Consider the following 25,953-nt stretch of genomic DNA (forward strand, 5'->3'; position numbering starts at 1 on the left):
GCAGATATGTAAATTAGGGCTTGCACTCCAGGCTATCTTGATTGGTAAATCAAGGGTGGTTCAGGATTGGCTCATTTGCAATCCTAGCCCCTTCCCCCTCATCCTGGGTTCTCTCTTCTAGCCTGCCTTATCACCACATGCAAGTGAGCAAACGTGTGGCAATTAGGTGGAAAATAAAACATCAAAGAAAAATGTTGCTAACTTTTGGCTTCATAAATTTTTTATAATATTCTTATTTTATTTTCACAATATATACATACATATATGAATTATTGGTTACCACTTTTTACAGTCCTACCAACTCTTAATTTACATGAGAAATGAAGCTTCTTCAAGAAGCTGAACTCTTTTCAGTCCCAATAATACATTTGTGTGTTTTCCCAGAATTTTCTCATCTATAAAATTGCAGCATTATCAACTTTAAAAGACTGTTTTGAGTTTTAAACCAAAAAGCAAGTGACAGATCTGTGAACTTTGTGTCTTATAGCCATGTTGCCTGCTTGTTTTTACAATCTCCATAAATATGTCTCATTTTGAGAATGAATGAATGCAGGATTGGGTGTATGAGAAAATAAGTAAATATATTAGTAAGTAAATGAGAAATGTATGCACATTTCCCAAAAACATAAGATCTAGAGTTGAACAGGGAAGTCAGTAGTTCTGTAGCTATAAATAAATCAGTATAGCATGTTACTAATAAAACTATTAATTTGCTGACAAAGAAACTCAAGATTCTAATACTAAGAATTTGCATGTTTGATTCCACCTCTTGAGGAGGATATAGACAGAATAACATGCTTGTCTGTTGGCTATGATGGACAGGTCCAGGCTCAAATCCTAGTTTAAATCCAAATTGCTCTGTGAGGATAATTATAACCACCATACTGAGTTGTTACACATATTGGAAAACAGTGTAAAGTACCTCATGCATATTAGGTACCCACAATGGCAGATATTATTTTAAACAATTAAAAAAACATGAAAACAGAAAACGTTTTCTCCTCTTCTGGGTCTGAAAACAGTGCATACACACATGCCATCTCAGATTGCCACCTTTCTCAAGGTCAAATAGTAACAGGAATAGAGAAGACATCCCAAATATCCTGCCCTCCAAAATCAATTTTTGATACCCTTAAACTTGTTCTTCCTCCTTATAAAAGGCTAGAGTCTCCACACATGTCCTCATTTCCCTGCAAAGCCACAGCAATTCTCCAATAAATTGTGCCTGAGTGCTGCCTTCACATCCCTGTTCCTCAGGGTATAAATCAATGTATTCAGCATTGGGGTGACCACATTGTAGAAGAGGGCTATAAACTTGCCTTGCTCATGAGAATTGCTCTTGGCTGGCTGGAGGTACATGAAGATGATGCTCCCATTAAACAGGGATAACACTGCCCCATGGGACGAGCGGGTGTTGAATGCCTTTCTCCACCCTTCTGCTGACTTGATCTTCAGCACAGTCTGGGCAATATGGCCATAGGAGACCAGGATGAAACCCAGAGGCAAGACCATGAAGATAAAGCTGGCTACGTAAATCTCCACCTCACTGAAGCTGGTGCCCACACAAGCCAGCTGCATAATGAGGCACTTCTCACAAAAGAAGTGGTCAATGCAATTGTTCCCACACAGTGGCAGCAGCATGGTGAGGGTGGAGCCCACCATGCTTGTGGTCAGACCCCCGAGCCAGGAGGCCAAGGCCAGACCAAGGCAGAGCTGTGGAGGCATGATGACAGCATAGTGGAGTGGCCTGCAGACAGCAGCATAGTGGTCATAGGACATGACCGCCAGGAGGACACACGTGGTGGCACCCAGCCAATGGGAGATGTAGAACTGGACCACACAGCCTCTGTAGCTTATGGCTTTCTGTGGTCCCCAGAGGTTGACTAGAAGTTATGGGACAATGCTTGTAGTGAAGCAAATGTCCAGGAAGGAGAGGTTAGTAAGAAAGAAGTACATAGGGGTGTGGAGGTGCACATCCACATGGGAGACCAGAATGATGACACCATTGCCCACAGTGGACACCACATAAAATATTAAGATGGGTGCAAAGAGGATGGGCTCTAGTGAGGGTCGTGTAGAGAATCCCAGGTGTATGAAGACTTCTGGAGAACTTACATTGGCTGTTCCCTTCATAATACACAGCTGAGGGTGGGCAAATCGACCAGCTGTGGGAGAAAGGAGCAGAAGATATCAGAAGTGAAGTGATGATATCACTTAGCAAACATACAAAGTAATATACTCATTGCTGTAGAAAGCTTCCACCCAACCCAAAACCTGCTTGTTATTTCAAGGTCAATGTGCAATGTGTGTTGAAAGACATGGAAATATGCATAGTCTGGAGAAAAATAAAAGGACATGCATGCATTGTTCTTGGCACTGATATTTTCATTGACATACTACTTTATTACTTGTAGTACCTACCAACCTATGGACTTTACCTAAATGTTTAATGATGAGGACATAGCTTGGTAGAGGGTGGTATTTCATGTGGTGAATCACTGAGCAGGCACTAAAATCACATTCTTCCCTCTCTGTTACCTGTTACTGGCCAGGTGGAGCTCCCCTTGACATTTCTCCTTCTTATCCATCCCACAGTCATCAGCAAATTTTTGCCTTATCCTCAAAGATACCCAGATTCTGACCACGTCTCCCCACTTCTACTGCTATCACCCTCATGCATCACCTGAATTATTGATCTAGTGTCCTGTCTCCCTGCTTTCCCCTGCTCCCTTCAAATTATGCTCAACATGGCAACAGGGAATTACCTCCAGGCATAATATGATTGTATCACTGCTGCTCAACACCCACCATTGTCATTCTACAAGGCTTTGCATATGATGTTTCTCATATTTACAGTGATTTTCTACAAGACACCTGCATGGCTCTTTTCCTCAGAGAACTCCTTCTGTCTTCTTGCAGATTGTTTTTTATTTTTCCCCCAAAATCACCTCATTGAGGCCCTACTTCACTGTGTTATTTAATATTGACAACCTCCTCAGCTCCTTTCTCTCTCTTTGCTGACTTTTTATAGTACTATCACCATTTAACAAATATACTCTTCTCATTTATTATGTTTATTTCCTGTTTCACCTCACTACTTTGTAAGTTCCATGGAGTCAGGGATTTCTGTCTGTTTCATTTACTTCTGGGTTTCCATGCTTAGCACAGTGTCCAACATACAGAAGACCATTAATCAGTATTCACTGAAGGAACCCATTGTGAAGCAGTCATTAGAATGGCATGTGATCATGGTCGAGGCAAGACTAGAGTAATATGGGAGCATAGTTAAGGGACATCCAGCTCAACTTTGTCTTACAATTGTCAGGCATGGATTCCTAGAACTGCCGAAGGCTTGCAGAAGTGGCCCAGACTACCTCCTGCTGTTAAACAGGTAGGAGGTAGCAGGGACAGGTGTGTGAAGCCAGAAGCTCCAATGATAAAATGGACAATCTCAATCATCTTTAGGTGTACTTGAAAACCTCTCAGCCCTCCTACATATACATTAATTTATTCTTCTCTCTATTTTCAGAAGAAGAATACATTCACTATAAAGGCTCATCCAGATTTGGGGCCCAGAGCAGCTATAAACTCAACTGTCATTCCTCTAAACTCTCAGGGCATGGAACTTACCTACCCCAATAACTGGAAGTCAAACAAAATAAGGATAAGTACTCTGTACATTCACAGTGTTGTAAAATGCATATAAGGTTTCCTTTTTGCATATATAGAAATGGGGCTCAGAGAACATCAAGCATTTGACAAAATTCACACATGGAATTGCTTTACCAGTGTGGACTTTACTGCACCAGAATGCTGAGGTATTGCCTGATTTGCATGTGGTAGAACAGAGTACACTGATATGCTGGAGGAAGCATCCAAGAAACACAGTCCAACCTCTTCCAAATAGAGAAGGCAATGGAGAACTGTCAGAACATGGGAATGTGGGAGAGAAGAGGTGATCTGTGATGGTGTGTGCAACTGAGTCATACATGAATGAAGTGATTACTCCAAATACAGTCATCAAAGATGGATGTGAGGGCCTGGAATAAAAAGAGGGCTAAACCAACAGCTGTATCATCTGTGAGTGTCGGGGTTCTCTCTGTGGAGGGTAGGAACTTTGTTTACTCATAATCGGTAACTTGCAGAAAACATAAATGTCACTGAGAGATAGAGATCATAAGGTCATTCATGAGGTAACAGATTTGTGGAATTTTTGAGGAGAAATAAGCCTTTGTGATGATCTGATCTGACATCATAGACCTGGAGATGTTTGTTGACTTACTCAAAGTCCTGAGCTGCTCAATGTGCTGGGTCTACACCCAAGATCTCTAGGTTTTTAATACAAAAAGTAATATTTCCAGCAAAGGAATAGGTTCCTCATCAACAGTGCTTGACCAAAAGGGTCACAATAAAAACTCACTCTTTAAAATATGGGCCTCCTGCCCCAAGTACTGTTCCATCTCAACAAAGAAAGATGACATGAGGAAAGTTACAGAGTGATCTTGAATCCAAATTTTGAGCAGAGTCCTAATCTGTACCCCTGAAGGTAGGCAACCTGCTAAAATACCAAAGACCATAAGAAGAGCAAATCAGGTCATTTAAATAGGTTGAACACATCAACCTTAATTGAAATTACCAGATACTCTGTGATCCTCTGCGGGACACTGATTACGTGCTTCAACTTGGCGGGCCTGGGCTGGGGGACCTGATCAGCCCCTGGGGAGGGTGGTGGGCACGGGCGACAGCGTCCTCCGCAGCCCCCCGGGCCTGGGAAAGTGAGGCCGGAGGCAGGCCCCATTTCCTCACCCAAAATACCACTGTTAGGGGAGGCTTGCCGGAGGGAACCGCCTTTTCCCCACCCCCTTATCTTGCCCGGACACTCCCCGTTGCCAGTGCAACTCCCATTACCACCAGTGCGCATACATTGTTGCCAGACACCGTTACTGGAGCAACTCTCGCCCCTTTTCAATCAACCTCCGTGCCCTCTCAGAACCAATCCTAGCCTTTAACCCCTACAGCTACCCCGCCCTCTAAACGCCCGATATAAGCTTGTACTCTCCCCTAATAAACTCTCTCTCTCTTGGTTTCTTCACCCTAAAAGAACCGTGTCCCGCCTGTTCCTTTCTCGCCGCCCTCCATACTTTGCACGCCTACGCCGGGGACCTAGCCAAGTCCCCCGCCTCGCACTCGCCTCCGGGAAAGAGCCCCCGCCGCCGGTACCCTCGGAGCAATCCTGGGAGCCTAGGATTTAGCAACCGGCCGCCACCCCCCCCACACAGACGGATCAACTGCGACCGCAATCCTCAGTTTATCTTCAACACCATGAAAAACAAAAAAACACACAAATGTGGCTTACTGATGGTGGACTCATAGTGTCATCTCCCTTTGATAATACCCATGAATTCAGAGCAGGCGGAATTAAAAAGTAGGAGAACAGCTGAGGGATTACAAAACCCTGAAAATATTGCAAATCTCCAAGTCAGTGGTGGCAGACATGCTAGACTCTGTTCAAATGCAGGTCTAAAGAACGCATTTTAAGAGTGGTTGAATTAGGAAAAAAAATACACCTATTTATTTCTAAGAAAACTGATGGCAGAATTAGTGAGCATGGATAACAGTTTCCAGAATGAGAAAAAAAGTTGACCCTCAAAGGACTAAGAGTAGCAAAAGGACCTCATCTTCAGGACTCCATCACGAGGGCTTCTTTTAATAAGGTTTTTTTTTATTCCCTGGAGCCTTCCAGAGGGAAGTAGAAAGTGATTCTATACCAGTAGAGTGAAAATAAGCTTCGGGGATATTTTTCCCTATCGGATAATTACAATTTTATTGTAATGTACACACAAAATTGTACAAAATTGAAAATTATTTTTAAAAATAAGTAAAGCATTGTTTTTGGTTTTTATACTGTCAAGCACTGTTTACAGAACATAAGAATAGGGGCTGCATAAACAAAATTGATCATGTAGTTGGGGAGAGAGTCTGAAATATTTGCTTTTAATAGTAATTTCATCACATGCTGCTATAGACATTTTTAAAAATACTACCATTTTATTTTTGATGTACACCATGGAGATTAACTAATATTTTGCTTAATAGAATTAGTTTTTTATTCTGTTAAAACTAATGTGACAAAATCTATCACTGTAACCATTTTGAAGTGCATAGATCAATTTCACTAAGTACATTCACAATATTGTGCAGCCATCACCACTATCTAGTGACAGAATTTTTCATCACCTCAAACAGAAACACATGCCCACTGATCAGTCCCTACCCATTCCCCTTACTTCCCAGCCACTGGCAACTGCCGATCTGCTCTCTGTCTCTATGGGTTTGCCTACTAGGAATATTTTATATAAATAGAATCATACAAAATGTGGCCTTTTGTGTTTCTTTTTCCCCACTTACAATATTTTTGAGGCTTATCCATGTTGTGGTGTTTATCAGTACTACTTTCCCTTTCATAACTGAGTAATATTCCACAGTGTGGATATACTACATTTTGTTTTTCCTTCCATCTCTTTGTGGGTAAACAGGTTGTTTCTACCTTTTCTCTATTCAGAATATAGAGCTGCCATGATCATTCAAACAAGTTTTTTGATTTTTTTTGAACACTTGATTTCAATACTTTTATCTATACACTTAGGAGTGGAATCACTGGGTCACATGGTAATTTAACTTACTGAGGAACTGCTGAACTGTATTCCACAGTGGCTGCACCATTTCTATATTCCTCTCAGCAATCTATGTTCCAATTTCTCTACATCCTCAACAGCACTTGTTATTTTATGTTTTATTATTATTTTTTAGTAATGACCATCCTAGTGGGTGAAACTGGTAACTTTTTGTGGTTTTCATTACCATTTCCCCAATGGATAATAATATTGAGCACCTTTCCATATTTTTTTTGGCCATTTATATATCTTCTTTGGAAAAATGTCTAATCAAATTATTTGCTCATGTTTTAATTGGTTGTTTGTCTTTTTGTGGTGTTGATGTAAGAGTTCTTTATGCATTCAGAATATTAGATGTTTATCAAATATATGATTTGCCAATAGTTTTTCCCATTCTGCACATTGTCTTTTCACTCTCTTGCTAGTATTCTTTAATATACAAAAGTTTTTAATTTTGATGATGTCCAATTTATATATTTTTAATTTTGCTTTTTGTGCATTTGGTCTCATATTTAAGAAACCATTGCCAAATCTAAGGTCATACAGATTTGCCCCTATGTTTTCTTCTAAAAGTTTTATAGTTGTAACTCTTAAATTTAGGTCTTTTATCCATTCTGCATTAATTTTTGTATATGGTATGAGATAAGGGTCAAACTTCATTCCTTAATATGTGGATATCATGTTCTACTGTCACCATTTCTTGAAAAGATTGTTCTCTAAACCATTTGAATGTTCTTGGCACTCTTGTCAAAAATAAATTGACCTTAGATGTATGGATTTATGTCTGTACTTTCAATTCAATTCCATTAATATGTATGTGATGTGTCAGCATCACACTGTTTTGCTTACTATAGCTTTTTAGTAAGTTCTGAAATTTGGAAGTGTGAATCCTCCAACTTTGTTCTTTTTCAAGATTGCTTTGACTATTTGGGAATCCTTGCACTTCCACATGAACTGAGGATTGGCTTTTCCATTTCTGCACAAGAGGTCATTACGGTTTGGGAGGGATTGCAATGATCTGTAGACCTCTGGGGAGCATCACCATACTAACTGTGTTAAGACTTCCAATCCATAAACACAGCATGTCTCTCCATTTATTTAGGACTTTTAAAATTATTCCAATAATATTTTATAGTTTTCAGTGTATTCTTCTTGCACCATTTTGGTTACATTTATTTTATTTTATTAGATGTTATTGCAAATAGAATTACTTTCCTAATATCATTTTTATATTGTTCATTGCATATATAAATAGAAATATAACTGAATTTTGAGGGTTGATCCTATATCCTGCAACTTTGCTAAATTTGTTTATGCTTTAACAGTTTGTGTATTCACTGGGATTTTCTACACAAAAGATAATGTCATCTGAAAATAGAGATAAGTTTACTTCTCCTGTTCAAATTTCCATGCCTTTTATTTATTTTTCTTGCCTAAATGCTTTGTGTTCTAGTTTGTTAATGCTGCAGAATGCAAAACAACAGAGATGAATTGGCTTTTATAAAAAGGGAGTTTTTGGTTACAGAGTTACAGTCTTAAGGCCATAAAGTGTCCAAGGTAACACATCAAAAATCGGGTGCCTTCACTGGAGGATGGCCAATGGTGTCCGGAAAACCTCTGTTAGCTGGGAAGGCACGTGACTAGTGTCTGCTCCAAGTTCTGGTTTCAAAATGGCTTTCTCCCAGAACGTTCCTCTCTAGGCTGCAGTTCCTCAAAAATGTCACACTTAGTTGCACTTGGGATATTTGTCCTCTCTCAGCTTCTCTGGGGCAAGAGTCTGCTTTCAATGGCCATCTGCAAAATTTCTCTCATCTGCAGCTCCTGTGCTTTCTTCAAGTGTCTCTCTTGGCTGTAGCTCCTCTTCAAACATCAGTCACAGCTGCACTGAGTACCTTCTCTTTGAGTCAGCTCATTTATATGGCTCCACTGATCAAGGCCCACCCTGAATGGGCAGGGCCATGCCTCCATGGGAACATCTCATCAGAGTCTTCACCCACAGCTGGGTGGGGCACATTCCAAGCAAATCTAATCAGCACCAAAATGTCTGCCCCACAAGACTGCATCAAAGATAAAGGCATTTGGGGGACACAACACATTCAAACTGGCACATTCCACCCCCTGGACCCCAAAATGACATTATCTTTCCAAGTACAAAATACATTCATTCCATCACAATATCACAAAAACTTAAATCATTTCAGTAACAGAAGTTAAGTACAAGATCCTATCAAAATCAATTATAGGCATGGTGGGTCCTAAGGCAAAATTCTCCTTTAGCTTTGCATCTGTGGACTTAGAACAAGTTATATGCTTCCAATATACAAAGGAGGGACATTCATAGGATAAACATTACTATTCCCATAAGGAAAAACTGAAAGGAAAACAGAGTTCACAGGACCAAAACAGTTCCTAAAACCTGCAGGACAAACTCCATTAGATTTCAAAGTCTGAGAGTCATTTGGAGAACAAAGTTGCATCCTTGTGGCTTGAGATAGTGGGAGTCTAACCCTTCCAAAGGGCCTTTGTGGCAGCCCTTTCCTCTCCAAACACTTGGGTTAGTGCTCCAACATATCCACACATTGGGGAGACCACCTTCTTGGCCCCACCCTCCTCAAACATCAGGGCAGCCCCTGGATTCCCTTCCATCTCTGGGGCACATTCTCAACCCCTTCAGAACAGTGTTGTGGCAGCCAGGCTCTCCCCAATTCCCTGGGAATGTGCTCCACCCTCTTTGGGACCTGGGGTGGCAAAACTCTTCCAGAGCATCGAGGTGGAATGCTCACCCTCGACCGCTGGGGCAAACTCACCCTTTCCATGTGTGTGGGCCACTCTGCTCTCCCAGCCCAAGGCCTCTTGACTCCAGACCTCAACCTCCATGGCTCTGTCTTTGAAGAAATTTTTCCTTCAGTTTGTTCCTTGTCTTCTTCACCAGTCCAGACTGGCAATGGCTCTGTCTGTAAAGATATTGCAAAAATTCTGTTGGCTTCACATGAAGCATGCAGGGGTCAAAGCCATCAGACAATAAGACTTTCCACAAATCCTTTCTGGATAATTCCATCTCCAATCTTGGCTTGTACTGAAATGGCAGCTGGGTTCCATGTTTGATTACATCTTCATGTTGGTGTGTAGCTTCTGGGATTCCACCCCCTGGAAGCTCATAATTTTCCAAGCCATCAGCTTCTGGTTTCTATGAACCCAAGAGTTCAGTTCTAAGTTTATCTCTCTCTGCTCACATTTTACTATAAGCTGCAAGAAGAAGCCAGGGTACATCCTCTACATGTAGTCTGGAGATCTCCTCAGCTAAGTATTCCAGGTTGTCACTTTCAAATTCTTCCTTCCATCTGACACCAGGACTCAATTTTGCCAAAGTCTCTGCCACTTTAAAACAAGGATCACCTTTCTTCCAGTTTGCAACAACACATTCATCATTTCTGCTCAAGTCCTCGTCAGAAGTATCTTTAGAGTCAATATTTCCATAAACAGTCTCTTTAAAGCAGTTTTGGCCTTTTCTATCAAGCTCCTCATAATTCTTCCAGAATCTTTGCCTTATCCATTTGAAAAGCCATTCCAACATGTTTGGTATTTGCAGACTCAGCAGCAAAAGCACCCCCACTTCTGATACCAAAATCTGTTCTAGTTTGCTAATGCTGAAGAATGCAAAACACCAGAGATGGATTGGCTTTTATAAAAAGGGGTTTATTTGGTTACAGAGTTACAGTCTTAAGGCCATAAAGTGTCCAAGGTAACACATCAACAATTGGGTACCTTCACTGGAGGGTGGCCAATGGTGTCCGGAAAACCTCTGTTAGCTGGGAAGGCACATGGCTGGCGTCTGCTCCAAGTTCTGGTTTCAAAATGGCTTTCTCCCAGGATGTTCCTCTCTAGGCTGCAGTTCCTCAGAAATGTCACTCTTAGTTGCACTTGGGATATTTATCCTCTCTCAGCTTCTCTGGAGCAAGAGTCCACTTTGAACAGCCATCTGCAAAATGTCTCTCATTTGCAACTCCTATGGTTTCTTCAAGTGTCTCTCTTGGCTGTAGCTCCTCTTCAAAACATCAGTCACAGCTGCACTGAGTTCCTTCTCTTTGAGTCAGCTCATTTATATGGCTCCACTGATCAAGGCCCACCCTGAATGGGTGGGGCCATTCCTCCATGGGAATATCTCTTCAGAGTCATCACACACAGCTGGGTAGGGCACATTCCAAACAAATCTAATCAGCACCAAAACGTCTGCCCCACAAGACTACATCAAAGATAATGGTGTTTGGGGGACACAATACATTCAAACTGGCACACTTTGGCTAGAACTTTCAGTACAATGTTGAATAGCAGTAATGAAAGTGAGCGTCTGTGTATTTTTTCTGATCTTGTGGAGAAAGATTTAAGCCTTTCACAATTGAGTATGATGCTAGCTATGGGTTTTTCATATATGTCCTTTATTATGTTGAGGTATCATAACGATAGCTCATCAGAATGACAGAATGAGCATTTGTATTCCTAGTTCACTGAGTTTTTTAATCATGAAAAGGTGCTGGATTTTGTGAAATACTTTTTCTTCTTCAACTAAAATAGTCATGCATTTTTGCTTTCATCTATTAATGTGTGTATTATATTGATTTTCTTATGGCAAACCACCTTTGCACTCCTGAGATAAATTCCACTTGGTCATGGTGTATAATCCTTTTAATATGGTGCTGGATTTTTTTTTGCTAGTGTTTGGTTAAGGATTTTTTTTTCTTTCATGTCTTTTGCTGACTGCTGTATGCTTTTGAGTGTAGCATGTAATGGAGTAACTTTTGCTTCAGTGGATGAAATTTTTGTTTCTTCTGTTTGGGAAGACAGGACTTTAAGCCACATAATTGCTAAAATTTCAGCCTTGTGAATCAATCAGGCATGGATTTGCACATTGCACTGCCACTAACTAATTCTGACTCTTGACTAAGCCTCTAAAGTTTACTTGCCTCCAGTTTTTTTCATCTCTATAATAAAGGATTTGCAAAATATGATTCTGCTTCTTAAGCTCTTTGTATGTATGGTCTGTATTTGTCCTAGTCCCTTCTGCATTCCTCATTGTCTCAATATATGTTTTGATACCTGGCATGTTGATGGCACCCAACAAGTATTATTGAATGGGTGAATGAATGAATTCTGCCTTTATGCTGTTTGAGTATATACTTTTTCCATATAACCAAGGAAAATAGACATTGAAATAAGTGATTGACACAATCTACTGCCTACAATCCAAAATGAGTCATTTTGCACCAATAAAAATTATATCTGCTTTCAGAGCCTTTCCTGAATTATCCACATCTTGTCCAAATTGGCTCTGAAAAGAAGTATTATGATCCCTATCTACAGATGGAACCACTGAGGCTCTAAATGGGTGCCCTTGGTCAAGGTCATGTGGCTGTTATGTGGTGGAGCAAGGTCAGTACATAGGTTTGCACTTCTAAGTGATATTTTTTTTCCTACCTACTCTTACCTAGTTTAATGGTTTGATATACTAACTATATACTGATGACTCTCAAACTTATACTCCAGGCCTGCACATCTATGCAAACTTCAGATTCACATATCCAACTGCTTTGTTGCATCTTCATTTGGATGGATCGTACAAATCCTGGATGCAACACTAGAACCACCTGCAGCTGGAGTCACCCTGTCTTCAGTTGCTGAGATCAGGAGTCATGGAGTTAACTTTGACTCCTCTCTCTTTTCAAACCCCCACATATAATACATCAGCAAATCCTATGAACTCCACCTTTAAAAATATCAAGAAAGTGATCATTTCTCACAGCTAACTCATCATCCTGTGTCTGCCAGAATAATTGTATTAAAATGTCAGTCAAATCATATCCATATTCATTGAAAACCCTTCACTCTCTCCCACCTCACTCTGATATAATGGTCTGCAAGACTCTATCCTAGCTACATCCTTCCAGATCTGTTACCTCTCTAATCCCATATCTAAATCACTCAAATCTAAATTACTGTTTGAAGCAGGCTTTTTGTCTCTGGTCATGGTTGTATATAACTTTCCTTTGAATAAGAGTGACAACTGGTTTGGCAAGAAAAGAAAATAAAAGAAAAAGAAAAAAGAAAACAACAACAACAAAAAAAAACCCAAAGTAAAACTATATAAAAATCTTATAGGCAATGGCTTATCTATCATTATTAAAATATATGACCAAAATAAAATTACACTGAAAAATATGTACAATAAGTAGGAAATTTAAAAATAAAATTTGCCCTCAGATAATCTTGGGAAGAGTAATTCTCCACTACTAGTTGGGAGTTAAGTGTAGAGATGGAAGAGTTCACTGGCTTGCTTTGCTCTCTGCAGCCTGGAATTGTTTCCTGTGCTTAGGAACCAGACACTCATCATTAAAATCACAATATAAATGCTCAGGAGGCAACTTCTATTTGCTTCTCTCCACTGCTTCCTGCATGTCACAGAAATAAATTTTTTCTTTTCATTGCACATGTATATACGTATAAGTATGCTGTCATGGAAACTGTGGTTTTTCAGTTTTGAAAGCCCATGACCACAGGACAATGTTTCATAAAAGAAGGCCTCACTTCAGGTAGGTTTGATAAGACCTATGCCTCCTGCTTAAGCAATCAACACAGAAACAATAATCAATACAGAAACAACGACATCATGAAGGCCACACTTCTCAGGCTGGTGTGCCATCCAGATGCACAGTTATCCCTGATATATGAGGAAATAAATTTTACATGCTATGGTCACCTGGCAGCTCTCTGAAATGCAGACTTCAGTATCTGAACATGACTTTCTATGTCTATAGAACTCTAAAGACACTTCTTTTAATGCAAAAAATATTCAGTCAGAGGACCTCAGTGTTTTGGGAAAAGCAAAAGACAAACACTACTAAATTCAATTATTTGACCTCTTTGCTTATCAGACAAGTATCTTGCTGAAAGAATTGATGTTTCAAGGAAGAATGTTGATCTGGTATTCCAAGGAGATGTATGAGGATTTCATAGTCGATTCTGAGTCTTTTCCACTGAGGACTCTTTCATTCACAATCTTCCTAAGAACTGTGGTGTCATTCAGAGATCTCAGAAGACCGTCATCACAGGAAGAATGAGTGTCAGAGCAGGCTCTTTGCTGGCTCAGTCTCACTGCACAGATGCTGTGACCCGCATCTTTAATGGCTTTCTTTAGGCTTGTTTCTCCTATCCCCTGGGAAAGGAAGGGCTGAGATCCTCACCTTTAAGCTCTGTTTCCTGTGACTTATAGTAATGAATATGGGGACCCAAAGAGGGAAAACACCTGTGATAATATTCTGTTCCACTGGGTATTTTAAGATTGTAGCTTAATGCTTGCTCAAGTGTGAGATGTTAGTATGGGCATCCTTGGGGAATATTTCTAATTGCAATTTTGTAGAGTCATGGAGTGAAGGATTAGAAATAAAAAGGAGTTTTACATGCTGATCTCATGAAGATTATGTCAATTCAACTGCATGGGATTTTGTGAGGCAAATAGTTGCAACCTGTATTCCAGAATAAAATTTTCCACTCCTTTGCAGGCTAGACAAATTGATCACCATTTATCCAGAGGTAAAGGGGATTCTCCTAATATGTACTTACAATGCCATGTCCACTTACTAAGTTTTGTTATTTCTAATGAGAGATGGATGCATCTTAGTCTTACAGCAGTTGTTCATATGGATGATTTTTCTGTACACATTTGAAAAATAGGCAACCTAATTTAATCTAATGCTATTAAGAATATTTACTAAACACCTCTTAAGTTAAAGGTAGCGAGTAAAAAGAAAATATTTCCAAACAATAGTCCTTGCTCTCACGGTGGTCACTGTCTAGAGCTGTGGAAGAGAACAAAGTTAAGGAGCACATATTTTACAACAAAATGCTGCCCTTGACCTCCATAGCCTCAGGGTCTAATCAACAGTGGAGTCAGTAAGGATTGTAGGGCTGGTCTAACCCAGATTCCTGGCAAGAATCAGTGCTCCTGACAATGGGGGAAATGCTATATCCATGCACCTGGAATTTAACCATATAAACCAGTTTAATCATCATCAGTATGGAGCATCTTCCAATTGGAAGTATGAAAAGTATAAAGTGTCAATGTTCTTTCTGAGCGTGTGTCAAAGAATTAGTGATTGATATATCATAATTATTAATTAAATATCATAACTGAGCACACTGCAGAATGACAAAAGAGCTGGATCTAAGAGCATTTGAGGAATAGGTATTCATATAGTTATTCTGGAAAGGAAAATCAAAATAAGGTTACTAAATGATAAATGCTTATTTTCTACATACATTACATCCATTCCACCTGCTGTTAATTTCTCTCCAGACTATAGATTCATGATAATTTATTGATTTCTGTAGGTTTACATCTAATATTACTAGGTTATAAATACCAAATTTGCTAATACTTAGTTCCAAGAATAAAATAAAAACCACAGAGCATTAAATAAAACAGTTTATGAACTGCCAGGTAAGGAAACACACCAAAATGAAGGGAGCAGTTTGATAAGGGGGAAGTATGTGGTAGGTTTTAGAAAGGGTTTAATAGTGGGTATGATAATGAAAAGTCACATCCCCTTTTCCCATAAGGTTGACACCACTTTTCAACATGAACAAGTTAGGGTGCTCACTGCCTAGACATCCCTGAAGATTGGGAAAGTGATTAAACTAGAGGAAGAGGTAACTGTAGACAAGATAGCATTTAACAAAGGATTATGAATACTGAATCTCTATATAATTTTCTTTTTCCTAGATGCTAGGGGAGATAGCTTGAAGGAAAGAAGTGAAATGGTGGAACTGTAACTAACAGCATTCTTTGAAATTTGCTCCATAGCTACTTGTTAAATTGTAATTTGAAAGTTACCACCTTTTTGCATATGTTATATTTCACAATCAGGAAGTAACAGAAACTGTGGAACTGTAACCCATAACATTCTTTGAAATTTTCTCTCTACTTGTTAGCTTGCACTTTGGAAGTTATTATTTCTATGTAAATATGTTATATTCCACAATAAAAATAAAACTTGCTTTCTGGCAGGTCAGTTGATTAAACCAAATTGCATAATTTATTGCTCAGGAAAACTTTTTAAGTTAGCACCTAAACAAGACATCTCCATGTTCTTTAACACTTGTTAGTTTGGCTTTTGTGTCAGTCAGTTTCTGGTCATTTAACAGCTTCTGCTTGACAGAACCATTGGGATGAAACACACTTCATTGTGATGCTTCATAGAGAGTTGATGTCATAAAGGGAATTTTTCCTTTGCAAATATATTGTGGCAAAAATGTGCTTTCCCCACTATCTCCAGATTAGAATGAACTAGGTTTATTAGCAAACTATTTAATATGAAACAATAATAAAGATAAACCAAACAATCATCATTTTGCTTTCTCCCAAGCAAGGGATAATTTCTTTCCTTCATATCATAAATATAACAAAATTTTCATTTAGTCAAATAATGGCCTTGAAAACATTTGAAGCAAACTGTCTGATTTGCAGGAATATTAGTTTTTCCAATGGTTAATTTTCATCTTATGGGTCATTTCCTAAAAAATGAAGAGTTGAGTCAGATTTAGGAGCTGGTTTTGGTTCCCTTGCTGTCTGCCCATGATCAGGGGTTCACTCTCAACAGAGGGAGCTGCTGGTCACATCAGGCAGCTGGTGAGGCTGGGATCTGGAATTCAGTTCCTTGGTTCCAAGCCCTGCAGAAGCCACTGAGATTGGGTCTCCTGTGCCTCTGGTGGGCAATGGCTGATGCATACTTCATGTTATGAAATCCATGCTATGCCAGCTATTACTAGAAATCAAAAATGCTATCAGAAATACCACATCAGGATTTATTTATAAGAATATAAGTAATCACAGAATATTTATAATAGAAAAACTGGAAATAAAGCAGCAATTGGCAAAAAAAGTTATATAATTATATATAATGTTATTATTTTTTATTATGCAATTATATATATTTAGATATATTATATATAATGGAATATTATGCATTCCATTAGTAATGATGTTAAGAAAATGTATTTAATGGTATGAAAAGATGTGTTTACAGGATGATCCCCTTTTTAGAAATTTTTCAAATTAGTGGCTGCATGTGTCTGTTTGTATATTTTCACAGAGCAAAGACTGTAATGATATCTACAAAAAAAAATGGTGATTGTTTATTAGTAATAGGATTCTGGGCTAATGTTTTCTTCTCATTTGTAATTTCTAATTTTTCAATAGGAAGTTTACAAAAATTTAATGATCATACAAACACACATTATTGAATGTTTGACACTGAAAGCACAAGAAGAGATGATCATATACTATCAGAGTACATGAAAAACATTTTATGTCTTTTTCAGATAAATGAAACCTGAGTTTGTTGGTATGCAGGCAAGCAGGAGAGCAAAAGATGAGGGAATATTAGCAGAGATGACATCCTGGAGGACAGAAATGATGTTCATTATGTGGATAGGCTGAGGAACTGCTTTTGGAAGGAAAAGAGTCTCTGAGAATACAGTGAAGCTGAATAGCACTGATCTCCATTGTGCTCAGTCAGCAGCTATGACACCCACATTGCAGGACACATCACAGTTTAGTCAATTCACTTTCATTTATACCCTATTAACTCCACAGATGAAGAAAATGAGGTGCAGGAAGGTGCACAGGTTTGCATTTTTAGTGGAATTAAACTCTTGTTCTTTTCCAACTGATAGATGTTAGAGCAGGGCAGAGGGCAGTCAAAGATGCTGAATAAATTGGAGCTGTTTCATGTTAGCCCTCATCCTGTAATGTCTGAGGCCCCATTTGGAGATTGATGACTTTATTTGTGAGTAATCAGAATGAGAGAAAAATGGCTTATTGCCTTGGCCCCTGAACACTCACAGAGAATGGGAGGACTCGCCAAGGAGACTGCTGGCCCTACCCCAGGGTATTTAATTCAGTGGTCCTCTTTGGGGGCTGATAATTTGCATATCTGACAAGTGCCAAGATGGTGCTGAGCTGCTCATTGGAGGCTGCATTTTGAGAACCATGTAGCTGGCACTTTGTTACTTAAAACTGTGGTCAAGGACCAGAAGCACAGGAACCACCCAGGAGCTTGTTAGAAGGCAGAGTGGAGACCCCACGCCAATTCCACAGAATCAGAACCTGAATTTTAACAAGATCCTCATACAATCTTTAGACACAGGAGAGTCTGGGAATCAGCTGTTTGGTACAACATTCTCAACTACAAACTGAGTAAAGAATAAAGCTGGAACTTGGGTATTTTCCATTTCAAATACATTTCTTCTCAAGTATAGGAGTGATAAATTAAAAAAAAATTACCAAACTTTTAAGTTTCTATAAAACACTTCAGACTCCTGAGTTCTGCTGCTGTTCAGCAGTAGCTCAAATTTCCTCAGTCTTGGCTCCTTTATTCCGAGCAAACAAAAAAAGATTTGGAATAGATGAGCATATCACTTTTGAATTCATCAAATCAATGTCCTTGTAGCTTAAAATCTCAAGATACCCAGTGAACCATGGTTGGCACCATCACACAGGATAAAATGAAGGCACTGTTCCATTCCTCCAGCATGAACAGCTCAGGGTCCACTGTTAGCTAAACCCTACCTCTCCTCTGACTTGTGGCTTTGGTGTTATCACTGTGGCCAGCTTGCTCCCCATGTCTCGGTGGGCAGGGCAGGGGGGATGTGGGATGGTGTTTCATGCAGGCCCTTTTCCTTCTCCACTGTAAAATCAGCCTTGGATAGGTGACCAGAGGGAGAACAATGGCTTCTTTTTTTAATCATTTTTTAAAAATTATAGAATATAACATATATACATAAAAGTGATAACTTTCCAAGTGCAATTTAACAAATAGTTATATAGGAAATTTCCAAAATTGTTATGTGTTATAGTACTACAGTTTCAGTTATTTCCTTATTGTGAAATATAACATATATACAAAAAGTGATAACTTTCAAATTGCAATTTAACAAGTAGCTATAGAACAAATTTCAAGGGATGCTATGGGTTACCATTTCACCATTTCAATTCTTTCCTTCTAGCTATTCTAGTATCCTAGCAACTAAGAAAAAGAAAATTTTATAGAGATACAATATTCATAATCCTTTGTTAATTTCCATCTTGTCTGTTGCTACCCCTTCCTCTAGTTTAATCACTTTCCCAATCTTCAAGGATGTCTACGCAGTGACCACCCTAACTTGTTTATGTTGCAAAGGGGTGTCAACATTATGAGAAAAAGGGACACATCTGGTTCATGGCCTTGAAGAAACTATTGCCTCTGGGTGGCTTCTTTATTTACCTCAAGTAATTCTCAGGACCTTCTATTCTTACACTTTCTCTTTATTCCCCACCTTGTCTTTTGCATATTAGACCACCTGAAGAAAGGATATTTATAATGGATTTGATCCTCAGACCCAGAGGAAAGGAAAGAACTGTATTTCTAACTTAGTTCTCACTTTCCTGAAGAAGAGGTCTGCTCCCTGTGTGTTTGTAAGAGGATAAAGTATTGAGAATCTAGAGATCTCAGATTTCTGAGGAATAGGGGAAGAAGCTACCTTATCTGGTCATCAGTTGTGGAGTTTCCTTGAAAGCAAAGTGAACCCAGAATGTTGATTTTCTCACTCATGTTTCAGATTGTTAATTTTTCCCACAGAGTGTACACATAGGAGCACATGTGTGCACACAGATACTCACCCACACATGCAGTCACACACTTTCCTTTTCCCTTTCCCTCCAGAAAGTCTCCTCCCTTCTCTGCTATGCCCTTGTGGTTGGCAGAGCACAGACCAGTGGTCAGATGTGCCATCCTTCTCTGTGTCACACCCTTCTGAGCTTTTGGTTGAGGAACCACCCAATGTGCAGTGAAACTCAGGAGTGGAGAAACTGAACCACAGTGGGAGGATGGAAAATTGTCTCCTGAGGGAAGTCTGGTGAGTAGTTACTCTCGGGGAGAAAAAAGGACAGAGATAAAGAGACTCTATGTTGCATTTGATCTCATGGGCACTGGGTGTGTTTTCAGAAGGTTGAATTTGTAGAATGCATCAACCAAGGGGCTGCCAGGGGCTCCCAGTTTACTTCTTCTAGCTTCTTTCTAACCAGGGTAGGTTTGCCAGATTTAGTAAATACAAGTATTTCAATATTAAAAAAATGTTGTTTATCTGAAATTAAATTTTAGCTGGATGTCCTGTATTTTGTCTGGCAGCCCTAGACCAAGGCCTCTTGATTCTTTCTGTACCTTACTTTCCTCTTTGGGGTCTAGGGCTTATGCTCCCCATTCCCCAAGTAGCTTCATGGGGTTGGTAAGAGAATAAATATCAAGTCCCTGAACACTTTTTGCATGAAGCCTCTGCAGTGGGTAAAATATATTCACTCATTTTTTTTATCCAGGTAGTGACTTTTCTTGGTACTTTATAGCTCTATACTCTTCAAATGCTTTCTAAGCTGTAGAACAGATACAGATAACAGACATCCTTGTTCTTACCTCTGGCTTTAATCTTAAATGACTTTATCTTTGGCTCCAAGGCACTCTGCTCTCCCATCCACTCATGCATGTCCCTTCCAGACAATTTTACATATAAAATTACTGGATGAAACTGCCCAAGGTGACGCATTAATCACTCTAGGCTTGTGTTCTAATGGGCACATTCATTCCCCACTAGCTAAAAGCTAAAGTTCAGATGACTTGGTTTGGATTTTAAGGTCCTCCATATTCTGTTTTAATCACTCCCTTCTTGTTCTCTATCACTTTGGGCATTGTCTCTTTCATCTTGCTTAGCTAATAGTTCATCTTGCCAGGCAAGTATTGCTTTGAGTGTCTCTTTGCAGCCCCCATGCCTCCTTAAAGACTAGTACAAAGCAGGGATTTAAAGAATGTGAGCTTAATAGGTTTAATTAGGCATCCTTTTCTTCCCTTTCTTCTGTAAATGCCACTTATAGATTTTGTATCCTAGTCAAATCTGACTTCTTGCTAATATTTTTACTTTCCATCCTCTGCATTTTGGCTGGCAGAGTTCATTTTCAAACATCTTTACTTGTCAAAATATTCATTCTGCAGTGCTCAGTTCAAATGCAATGTCTTCATGATCTCTGCCAGCAATTACTCTTTAATAGCTATGTTCCTATAAAAAGTTCATATATATTTATGACACTTAACATATCCTGCCTGGTGCTGTGATTGCACATGTATATGTCATTTAGATTATGGATTTTTTGGCCAGGACAGTGCCTTTTATCCTCTTTGAAATCTCTGAAACCCTTGCATAAATGCTTTGCAGAAAGAAGGTTCTTCTTAAATGTTTTCCGGCTTATACAAAGAAACACTTATAATTCTCATTTAACACAAGGAAGCAGAGTGTAACTTGATCACTTTGGGATACTGAGATTTAAAGGGGATTTCAGTTTTTAATCACCTTCTTCCCTGTGTTGATTTTTAAACATCCCCCACACAGTACCTGTTACTACATTCTGATAAGGTTGGCAGTCTCTTTGGGAATAGCTATGGTCTCTCATAAGGCTGAAAATTCTATTCAGTCATGTTGTAAATGAAGATATTTAGATGCAGAGAGATGCTGATATCTTGACTTGTCAAAGTCAATCATCTGGTTTATAACTGGATGGACATGCAAGCCTGAGGTTCTCTGTTCCAGTCCTCTACAGCTGCAGTTACACCTCCTCATTCTGCTCTTCAGTCACGGCTCTGTGCTTGGAGCCCTCAAGTCTGCAGAAGCCTGTTCACTGGGTTTCAGTTCTACTTTAAATTTCAATAGATGAGAAGAGGAAAGTGGAGGTTGCCTGAGAAGGTCTAGTGGTTGGCATCACAGACTTTCCTGGGAATTTCAGGTGCACACATTTCAGGGCAGCCAGAGTTGGTGGGACTCAAAAGAACTGTCTAGAATAAGAAACTTCATTTGACTTGCCCTGAAACAACAATAGTAATGGCTGATATTTATTTAAGGTTTTCTCTATACCACACACAATTGTTAAGAAGTTCATTGGAATTATCTCATTAAATTTTCAGAACCAACTCTCAGAAGTGGCTGTGATTATCCTTATTCCCTTTGAAGCTTGTATAAATGCAACATTAAACATCAAATAGGTAGCACCATTGGATTCATTTATTAATTGGTATTGGGAGACATTTTATTATCAATTAGTAAAATGTGGGTACTTTCTGTTCAGGGCACTCAGTGGATCAGTGGATCAGTGACCTTGGAAAATCAAGTTGGCAATGTTGCTGGGAGAACATACAACCAGGAAAAAAGAGAAGTGGATAGTTTTTGATAAATGTTTCACCCAGGAAATTATAAATCCAGGTTAATTATCTCTATTCCAGCAAAAATACACCACTCTTATTACTATCATTTATTTATTAACTTCTGTATGCTTCAATGTATAACTCCCTCCATTATAATACAAATGCTTTGAGGACACAGGTTGCAAAATTGCTGGACACTGTGTCTCCAGCACACAGAACAGCTAAGGGGTCAAATCAATGTTTGTCCACTGGCTAATGGGCTGACTTCCTTTGAAATTCTCCTCCCAGGACAATATTTGACATACCTGCCAAACTCCAGCTTTCTGGACTTACCTTTTCCATGCATCCCTTTCATACTTACCAGCTTTCCCTTGCTGGATTACAGTCTTTACACTCCAGTCCCTGCACCTCTCTCCCTGTCTGAGAATACTGGGTCCCTTAGGACATTTCTACCTGCTTTAGAGTCTGGAGACAGTGGATTGTCTTCTCTACATCTGATCCTCCATGCAACCTCCCTTGTCCACTTTTAAGGTGACTATTATCCCTTGAATTCAGACTCTAGTCATTTAATGCCTTCATATTTCTTAAATCACTTATAGGTCATTGTATAGAGAAGAGATTTTAGGTTTAGGGTTAGGATTCTTCTCTAGGCAATAGACTGGAGGAGAAAATTACACATCTGTGCTCCTAGAGTTGAATTCAGTGTATGCCCTGATGAAAAATCTCACTCTTTTTAAGTTTAACAAACATATATGGAAAGCCTGTATGAGCCAAAGCTCTTGGCCTCAAGAAAAAAATAAACATAGAGGGGAGACAGCTATGGAAGCAGGTAAAGGCTGTTTCAAAATAATGAATGAATATGTCCCTACAAAAAGCATTAATTGTAGTCAGTGTGCAGTAGCTTTTACAAAATCAGAGATCATATAGTTGTGAGAATTAAAGCTGAGAGAGGATAAAAACTTGGAAAAGTCATATCTGATATAAAGTCATGAAGCTGGGATGCAATTTTTGATTGACACTTCCACTGTGCTACAACAGCTTTTCTTTTGGGTAAGGCAAAATTTAATATTTTCTATGTAAATGCACAAACAATATGTTAAAGAAACAAGAATAAGAAAGGAATGTAATTCTGATTCATGTATGAGAAACTGCCATTTGGATTGTATTTGGAGTATAAGGTAGTTCAGGAATGACAATGAGTTGGCAGTAATTGAAGCCTTTTGTGAAAGATGCATCCCCTAGGAGATGAAGTTGAAAATGATGTTTGGGATCCAATGATGAAGGCTCTTCAAGGCCATGTAGGAAGTGATAGAGCAGTGAATATTTATGAGCTAAAGAATGATGCAATGTGTTCTGTATTTTAGGGAGAAATATTTGTCTTCAGTGTATAAGGTAGAAGGATAGAGAAAGATGGACAAAGTTAAGAAGCTCTTAAAATTTTCCAAGAGATGAAAAAGAGCTGACACTCAGCAAGAAAAACCCTAATAGAAAGGAGATTCAGTGAAAGTAAATGAATTTCAAATGATTCCATTTTGGTGATTGTCAGTCATTCAGATAACTGATGTGGTGTGAGCAAAGGTTAAAATTATTCCCCTGGATAAAGTAAGTTTACCCCTGGCCTCTCCCTGGAACCTCTTCATCATCAGAGAATTCTTGGGATGATGCTAATCACGGCAGGAGGATGAAGGGGTCTAGAGGCAGAAGAACAGCAGTGGATCTTGGTGGGATGAGGTGTCACTTGACATTTCCAACTTCCTCCAGCAGCTGTCAAATAAATCTTCATCAGGTCAACCAGAAGAAGGAAGCAGAAATGATAAAAAACAAAGGATAGATTCACCCCAACAACGAATCACTTCCCTTTCTCTATGATAACATGTTTCACTCTTTCCAGATGCAACCATCGGGTCATTTATCCAATTCAAGAGTGACAAAGTCTGACCCAGGCTTTTCAGATTTTATTCTCAGTCATTCCAGGCCAATGGTTTTGAGGAGAAGAGGGAAATGAAGCCTCTAGAGTATGCCAAGCATATTATGCAAATAGTTGAATTTGATGCTTAAAACAGTACTGTAAAGGAGGTGTTGCTATCCCCACTTTACAAGTTATAAGTTAGGGTGAGAGGGGTTCAGTCTCATGGTTAAAAGAGGAAGTTTAAGTTAACTAGATGAGAACTCAGAAAGACTCCAGAGCCCACAGAGCTGCTCTGCTTATTTGTGGGAGGCCTGCTGTAGAATTCCTTTTCATAGGGAGGGAACTGGTCCTTTTCATAGGGTGGGAGCTGGTGGGCCCACACTGTGCTCAAGCCTTGTGTGAGGGGTGAAGCCTGTCAGTATTTCTCAGCAAAGGAATACAAAGGGAAGTTCTAAACTTTGCTGTCTATAGTCCATTTCCAAGTACCTTCATTGTGAATTCCAGGGATTATAGTTATTGATTTCCCTCCTCTAATTCTGTAAGGAGACATGGGGATATTCAGCCAGGAAGGACTCTTTTGTAGGTGATTTTCATAAGGATAGAAATATGGTTTGCATGAAACATCTAATCCTGGTGGGTACACATTTTGGTGTCTCTAACTCTGGCACTCAAATGTTGCTATTTGCATTTTGTATAAATCATATATGTAGTATATATATATATGCACAAATGCACATGTTCACATACAGCCAGCAGTAAATACCTGAAACTATCAAACTACAACCCAGTAGCCTAGAATGTTCAAGATGATTGTATAGCAATGTAGCTTATGAGGGGTGACAATGGGATTGAGAAAGCCATGTGGATCACACTCCCCTTTGTCCAGTGTATGGATGGATAAGTAGAAATTGGGAACAATAAAAAAAAACACCCCCAGTGCTTTTTTTTACTTTAATTGTTCTTTTTCACATTAATTTTTTTCTCATAATTTTTTTTGTGTGTGTGTGTGGTACTGAAAATGTTCAAAATTAATTTTGGTGATGAATGCACAACTATATAATGGTACTGTGAAGAGTTGATTGTATGCTTTATATAACTGCATGGTATGTGAATATATCTCAATAAACCTGAATTAAAAAAAAAATCAAAACAAACAAACGAAATCCTCACCTTGTACTTACTAGAAAATAGATGAGCTAAGATTCTGTCAGCCCTCCTTACTTCAATTCCAGATATCAACTTCCTAGTGGTTTTCTCAGCAACAAGTGAGCTAATTCTCCCCCATTTTAGTTTCTTAATCTTGCAAAGGAAATTCCAATGAAAACTGTGATGGGTATTTAGCACAAAAATAATTTCTGTCCCAATGATATCCAGAGAAATGAAACTTTAAGTAACAGAGCTTGAAGGAGAAATAATTGTGGGTAGAAGCTATTAGGATCAACCAGAGGTGGCAACCCCTCTGTGGCTGGGTGGGAGGACTGGCTGGCACCACATTTCAGATCAACATGTTTTCTTTCACACCCATATATACAGGTACTGCATGGTTAAGGAGATTGCAAGCCGTTTCCTAGAAAAGGGAAAGCACACTTAGATCTCAGAACTTCATGAGTAAAGACAATGCTGTTTTAGTAGTGTACTCTAAGGGGATAGGAGGGTAACTTTAGTACCCTATTACCTTGGGAATTCAGAAGAGTCTGGCAACCTGAGTAAAACTGACACCAGTTTGTTCACTGACGTAAACCTCAGGGGACAGCATTCTCACCTGAGTCCCCAGGCCCCCAATACAAAAGAATACTCATCAGGGTGGGATTAGGGAAAATTACAAAGATGGGACTCATGTTTTCTTGAAGGGATAACCAATTTCTGGATTTTATATAAAAATGGAAATGGACTGGTTTCTTCATTTGTCCTGAACACTCACAAATTTAAAATCATGAAATTGTAGGAAACCAAGGGACCCAAAAGAGTTAGATCTCATGCCACAAAAGAGTTGAATTTTTACCCTCCAGTGTGAGAAAGTATGTGGAAGGGGAATGCAGACAGGAAAATCCTGGGTCTGCCATTGATTGTCATGTTGAGAAGTCAAGGGAAACTTCAGTTT

The 25,953-nt window shown here is 39.2% G+C and overlaps 1 protein-coding gene and 1 pseudogene across 1 annotated transcript in view; one reads left to right on the top strand and one right to left on the bottom strand.

The window, feature by feature from the left end:
- LOC119524586 (zinc finger protein 596-like) overlaps window positions 1-25,953 on the top strand; it is a 1,058,357-nt gene that overhangs the window by 465,874 nt on the left and 566,530 nt on the right. The gene's annotated exons all lie outside the window — the stretch shown is intronic.
- LOC119524591 lies at window positions 1,183-2,133 on the bottom strand (annotated as a pseudogene).

The sequence above is a fragment of the Choloepus didactylus genome (genome assembly GCF_015220235.1).
Source record: "Choloepus didactylus isolate mChoDid1 chromosome 11 unlocalized genomic scaffold, mChoDid1.pri SUPER_11_unloc2, whole genome shotgun sequence".
In the NCBI taxonomy this organism is placed as follows: domain Eukaryota; kingdom Metazoa; phylum Chordata; class Mammalia; order Pilosa; family Megalonychidae; genus Choloepus; species Choloepus didactylus.